The sequence below is a fragment of the Podarcis cretensis genome, assembly GCF_951804945.1.
Source record: "Podarcis cretensis genome assembly, chromosome: 12".
NCBI lineage: Eukaryota > Metazoa > Chordata > Lepidosauria > Squamata > Lacertidae > Podarcis > Podarcis cretensis.
In genome coordinates this window covers 46,137,273-46,143,412 of record NC_137181.1, presented here as the reverse complement: position 1 = coordinate 46,143,412, position 6,140 = coordinate 46,137,273, and positions in this window count along the sequence as shown.

The window sequence follows — 6,140 nt, the reverse complement described above, 5'->3', positions numbered from 1 at the left end:
GTGCGCAGCCTGGGAGTCATTTTGGACTCACAGCTGTCCATGGAGGCGCAGGTCAATTCTGTATCCAGGGCAGCTGTCTACCAACTCCACCTGGTACGCAGGCTGAGACCCTACCTGCCTGCGGACTGTCTCGCCAGAGTGGTGCATGCTCTAGTTATCTCCCGCTTGGACTACTGCAATGCGCTCTACGTGGGGCTACCTTTGAAGGTGACTCGGAAACTACAGTTAATCCAGAATGCGGCAGCTAGACTGGTGACTGGGGGCGGCCGCCGAGACCACATAACACCGGTCTTGAAAGACCTACATTGGCTCCCAGTACATTTCCGAGCACAATTCAAAGTGCTGGTGTTGACCTTTAAAGCCCTAAACGGCCTCGGCCCAGTATACCTGAAGGAGCGTCTCCACCCCCATCGTTCTGCCCGGACGCTGAGGTCCAGCGCCGAGGGCCTTCTGGCGGTTCCTTCATTGCGAGAAGCAAAGCTACAGGGAACCAGGCAGAGGGCCTTCTCGGTCGTGGCACCCACCCTGTGGAACGCCGTCCCATCAGATGTCAAAGAGATAAACAACTACCTGACATTCAGAAGACATCTGAAGGCAGCCCTGTTCAGGGAAGTTTTTAATCTGTGATATTTTAGTGTATTTTTGGTTTTTATGGAAGCCGCCCAGAGTGGCTGGGGAAACCCAGCCAGATGGGCGGGGTACAAATAATAAATTATTATTATTATTATTATTATTATTATTATTATTATTATTATTTCTTTCTTTCTTTCCTGTACTTGCACTCAGCCTTCCATACATAACCGAGCCAGGCCATGCAGTTCCTTCCAAGAGGTTTGCACCTTTTCCTTTCAGCAGAGGTCTCTTTGGGGGAAGAAAGTGCTAAGGCACAAATTTGGAGTGGAGTCCCTAAGATGGTTGGCTATCGCCTTGTATGCCTCCTTCCAGCAACTCCTGCAGGTAAGCTAGTGCCAAACATATTGCTCTTCTTTCCTTTAGACCACCTCAGTGAGGCTGAGAAGGAGGTATTGTCATCTGGGCAGCTCAGGACCTCCAGACACACTGCCCAGGCTTGCACCATGGCGAGGTCACTTTGGTGCTGCTAATGCAGCGGTTTGACTTCACCCCCAGAGGCACACTCCATTGTCTCTCAAGACAGGCGGATGTCAATGCAATAGTTTGAGACACGTGCAAATAATATAAGATTTGAGCCATCTTAGGTTCTTAAAGGAAAGGAATAAGTGCACAGAAAACTCAATGAATCCTATACAGTATGGTTACATACACTTCAGGTTACATACGCTTCAGGTTACAGACTCCGCTAACCCAGAAATAGTGCTTCAGGTTAAGAACTTTGCTTAAGGATGAGAACAGAAATTGTGCTCTGGCGGCACGGCGGCAGCGGGAGGCCCCATTAGCTAAAGTGGTGCTTCAGATTAAGAACAGTTTCAGATTCAGAACGGACCTCCGGAACGAATTAAGTACTTAACCCAAGGTACCACTGTACAGCCATACCTTAGATCCCGAATGCCCTGGAACTCGGACATTTTGGCTCCCAAACACCATAAACCCAGAAGTGATTGTTCTGGTTTGCGAAAGTTCTTTTGAAACCCAAACGTCCGATGGGGCTTCTGTTGTTTCTGGTTGGCCGCAGGAGCTTCCTGCAGCCAATCAGAAACCGTGATTTGGTTTTCGAACGTTTTGGAACAGACTTCTGGAACGGATTCCGTTCGACTTCCAAGGTACAACTGTACATTAAAGCAGGGACAGCTAACCTATGGCTCTTCAGGATACCATTGGATTCCAGCTGTCATCAACCCCAGCCAGCATTCCTAATGGTCAGGGATGAAAGGAGATGGATTTGACAACATCTGGGGGGAGCACATATTCCCCAGCCTTGCATTAACGCTTTATTAATAAAAGCCCTCACATTTTATTTTTGAACATTGCTGCTTAAAACTTTTCCCCCTTTCCCAAGGAGGTTGCCTTAGTGAGATCTTGATTACAGTGGTACCTCGGGTTACATACGCTTCAGGTTACATACGCTTCAGGTTACAGACTCCGCTAACCCAGAAATAGTACCTCGGGTTAAGAACTTTGCTTCAGGATGAGAACAGAAATCGTGCTTCAGCAGCACGGCGGCAGCGGGAGGCACCATTAGCTAAAGTGGTGCTTCAGGTTAAGAACAATTTCAGGTTAAGAACGGACCTTGGGAATGAATTAAGTACTTAACCCGAGGTACCACTGTATTGTTTGCACAGTGAGTGGATCAGCAGGTTTGCATCCCCTCCAAGTGTCCCAATTTTCGAGGGACATTCCTGGAATGGTGAAAGCCATCCCAGCTTCTGATTTGACCCCGGAGTGTCCCTAGTTCCCCTGCCAGAGCTGCCAGAGTTGAGCTAATAATAATAATAATATATTACTTATACCCCGTCCATCTGGCTGGGTTTCCCCAGCCACTCTGGGCAGCTCCCAACAAGAGATTAAAAATACATTAAAACATCAGTCATTAAAAACTTCCCTAAACAGGGCTGCCTTCAGATGTCTTCTAAATGTCAGATCGTTGTTTATTTCTTTGACATCTGGTGGGAGGGCGTTCCACAAGGCGGGTGCCACTACCGTGAAGGCCCTCTGGCTGGTTCCCTGTAGCTTTGTTTCTTGCAGTGAGGGAACCACCAGTAGGCCCTCGGTGCTGGACCTCAGTGTCCGGGCTGAACGATGGGGGTGGAGACGCTCCTTCAGGTCTACTGGGCTGAGGCCGTTTAGGGCTTTAAAGGTCAGCACCAACACTTTGAATTGTGCTCGGAAATGTACTGGGAGCCAATGTAGGTCTTTCAAGGCCAATGTTATGTGGTCTCGGCGGCTCAGGGAGGAGGAGAGCAGGCGCTTGTCCCGAGCAACAGCGGTGGAGGTAGTGACCGCTGCGAGGGAGCATCTCATTGCCTTCTCCATGCTTTGTGTGTCCACGTCTAATCTTCCCCCTTTCTAAAAGGATAAAGAAAATGGAGGATGATAAGACATGCAGTGAAAATGGTTATTAGTGGACTCCATGAAAGGGAGGATGGAAGTCCAAGAATTCGGAGAATTCTATATTTTTCTATGTTATCTTTTTGTGTGTGTGTGTGTGTGAATGTAAAACTAAATTGTGAAACCAATAAAAATTATAATGAAAGAAAGAAAGAAAGGGATGAAGAAATGGGAGGGAAGAGGGAAAAAAGAAAACCCAAGATACCAGTTCTCTGTGGTTTTCTTATTATTTAGTTCCATCTACGCAAATTCTTGCTGTCTCAGAGAGCTCTCCCACCCTAGATCAGATCTAGGGGCAGAGCTGCTCCTGTTGCAGAGTTGTACCCTCTGACATCCGAGGGCGGCACTTGGAATCGGCAAAGAGACAGCTTGCTGGAGTTGCCCTCCTCCCTCACCAATATCCGTGGGTTGATTCTGGCCATCCTTGCCTCAGCCAAGATAACTTCTTTCCCTGGAAATGCCTGCTGCTGCCCCAGACTGGATTTTGAAACAGCACAGTTGATAATGTCCAGGTCAGGGGTGGGTGGGTGGGGCGAGGCTGCTTCCCCAAATATACAGGCAAGCTCCACAATTCAGTCTCCCAAATTGCTTCTGTTTAAGTCCATGGTGTTATGTTGTTGAGACATGACTTGCGGAGGTTCGGTTGCAGGAATTCATGCCTCGTCTTGTCACACCTGAGCACGCACTATATTTAATTAAGTTTCTTTGCAGTCCACAAAAAGAACCGAGGCTGTTAAAAGAGCCAAGGGTGGCGGGGATTACAATGTCCCGCCGCCGCTTCGTTAATTGACGCAGGTGTTCATTTGCACCTAAAAATAAGCGCCAACATAAAAGGGTGTTAGATATTTGCTTTATATTATCGTTTATTGTTATTTATGTATAGAGAGGAACTGAAGAGGAGCTGCCACCTCCCTTCCTGGATGGAGGCTTGAGAGCGCAGCAAGTTATCAGTCAGGAACGCTTGGGCACCATTGCAGATCTTATGTTTCAGACCCTCCAAGTGTCCCTATTTTCCAGGGACAGTATACAAATTGGCATAAGGGTAGGGATGGGTGTAGTCATATTGCTTGCTGTAAAAAATCTGACGTCTGATGTCTCCCTTAAGCCACGGAATGCAGGGGCTTTTCCCTATGCAACTGCTAGAAGGAAATAACATTTGTGGACTCTGTTACCAGTCTGTTACCTTCCAATCCCTCTCAGTGTTCAGATAGCATCTCTCCTGCTAGTACAGTGGTACCTCGGGTTACATACAGTTCAGGTTACATACGCTTCAGGTTTCAGACTCCTCTAACCCAGAAATAGTACCTCGGGTTAAGAACTTTGCTTCAGGATAAGAACAGAAATCGCGCGGCGGCAGCAGCAGCAGCAGGCCCCATTAGCTAAAGTGGTGCTTCAGGTTAAGAACAGTTTCAGGTTAAGAACGGACCTCCGGAATGAATTAAGTACTTAACCCGAGGTACCACTGTACTAGCAAAGCAGTCCAGGAGGGGAAAGCGCATAGATGGACTCATAAAGATGTGAAATATTATTATATAAGATACCTAGCTATTGTTGCAGCAGCAGACTAGATGTGGCCTTCCACTCATTATACATCTACAAGTTGCCAATCCTCTAGCCTTTACTCTTGAACCCACCAGGGATTTCTGAGCAGGGATTTGAATCCAGCGCTCGTCAAAGTTTCAACACTCCATGTACTAAAAGGAAGGAAATGTTTGAAATTGTGACAGGTATGTTAAATAAAGGATTTTGAAATGAAGGCGCTTAAGAGAAATTTCCTTTCCGGTTTATTTATGTGTGCAGGGAATTATACCAAACACTTTATACCAAATGTTCTGATCTGAGAGATGTTGTTTGCCGATGACGCAGCCTTGACAGTGCACTCCTGGGACGCAGAGACTCATCGACTGTTTTGCCCAAGCCTGCAGGGAGTTCAGCCTCACAATCAACCTGATCAAAGGCCAGCATCTTGGGTCAGGATGTTGCCAGCCCTCAGAGCACTAGCACTGGCGATCACACACTTGAGCTGGCAGACGATTTTGCCTACCTGGGCTCCACCATAGCCAGACCCCTTTTCATCGACAGAGCTGGACAACAGCATTGGTAGGGCAGGCACAGTGATGGCTACCATCTTGTTGTCTTGGTTGAATTAGTCACTTGCATTTTATTCTGCGAACCACCCAGGGGGGTCTTTGGATGGAGGGTGGCACATAAATGTAGTAAGTAAAATAGAGGGGAAACTCCCTGCCTCCTGAGACCAAGAAGGCAACTGTTGCGCTCTTTCCAGCAAGGGGTCAAAACATCCCTGTTTTACCAATAGTCCATCTGCCCCAGGCGATTTGCCTACTTAAGCTGACAGAATATGCGCAGCTTGCAGACTTAACATACAGAATAAGAGAACAAGAACATACATTTAGAGAAGTTTGGAAAATGTTTATTGAATATATGGGAAATAATTGTGTGCAGCTGAAAACGCTGGCAGCATTAAGATAAATTCAACAGTGTAAACAAGTTTTGATGGATGCAGTAATGGAATACTGAATGGTATATTTTTTGTAAAATATGCAGGGATTTATTATATATAAAAGAAACCATGGAAAGAGAAGAAATGAAGTCATCGGTATCTTAAGGATGTAAAAATGAGTATTTTAAATTGTAAAACAGAAAACTTAATAAAAAATATATACAAAAGATAAAATCCCCGTTCTGACAAGCCTGCACAGATGCTTCAGAAAGCTGAGGCAAGTTTAACCTGTTTAACTTTTGTATCCTTTAAATTAATAATAATAATAATCCTTTAAATTATAATAAATTTAATAAAATTATTATTATTATTATTATTATTATTATTACTGCTTCCAACAAATAGGAAAGCATAATAGAGGCGGGCTGTGGATTCCCCCCTTCCCCCTGATTTTTGCCCTTTTTTGTAAACCGCTTTGATTTTATTTATTTTTAACCAAGCGGCATACAAATGCAAATAAACAAATGAACGCTGATACTTCAGGAGCATCCTAGCAACGCTTCCGGAGGCACCTGGGTACTGGCAGCTTACTAGCCAGGCCACGGTCGTCCCCGTTCCCCTCAGCCCCGCCCCCGGCGGCCCTCCAATCCGAGGC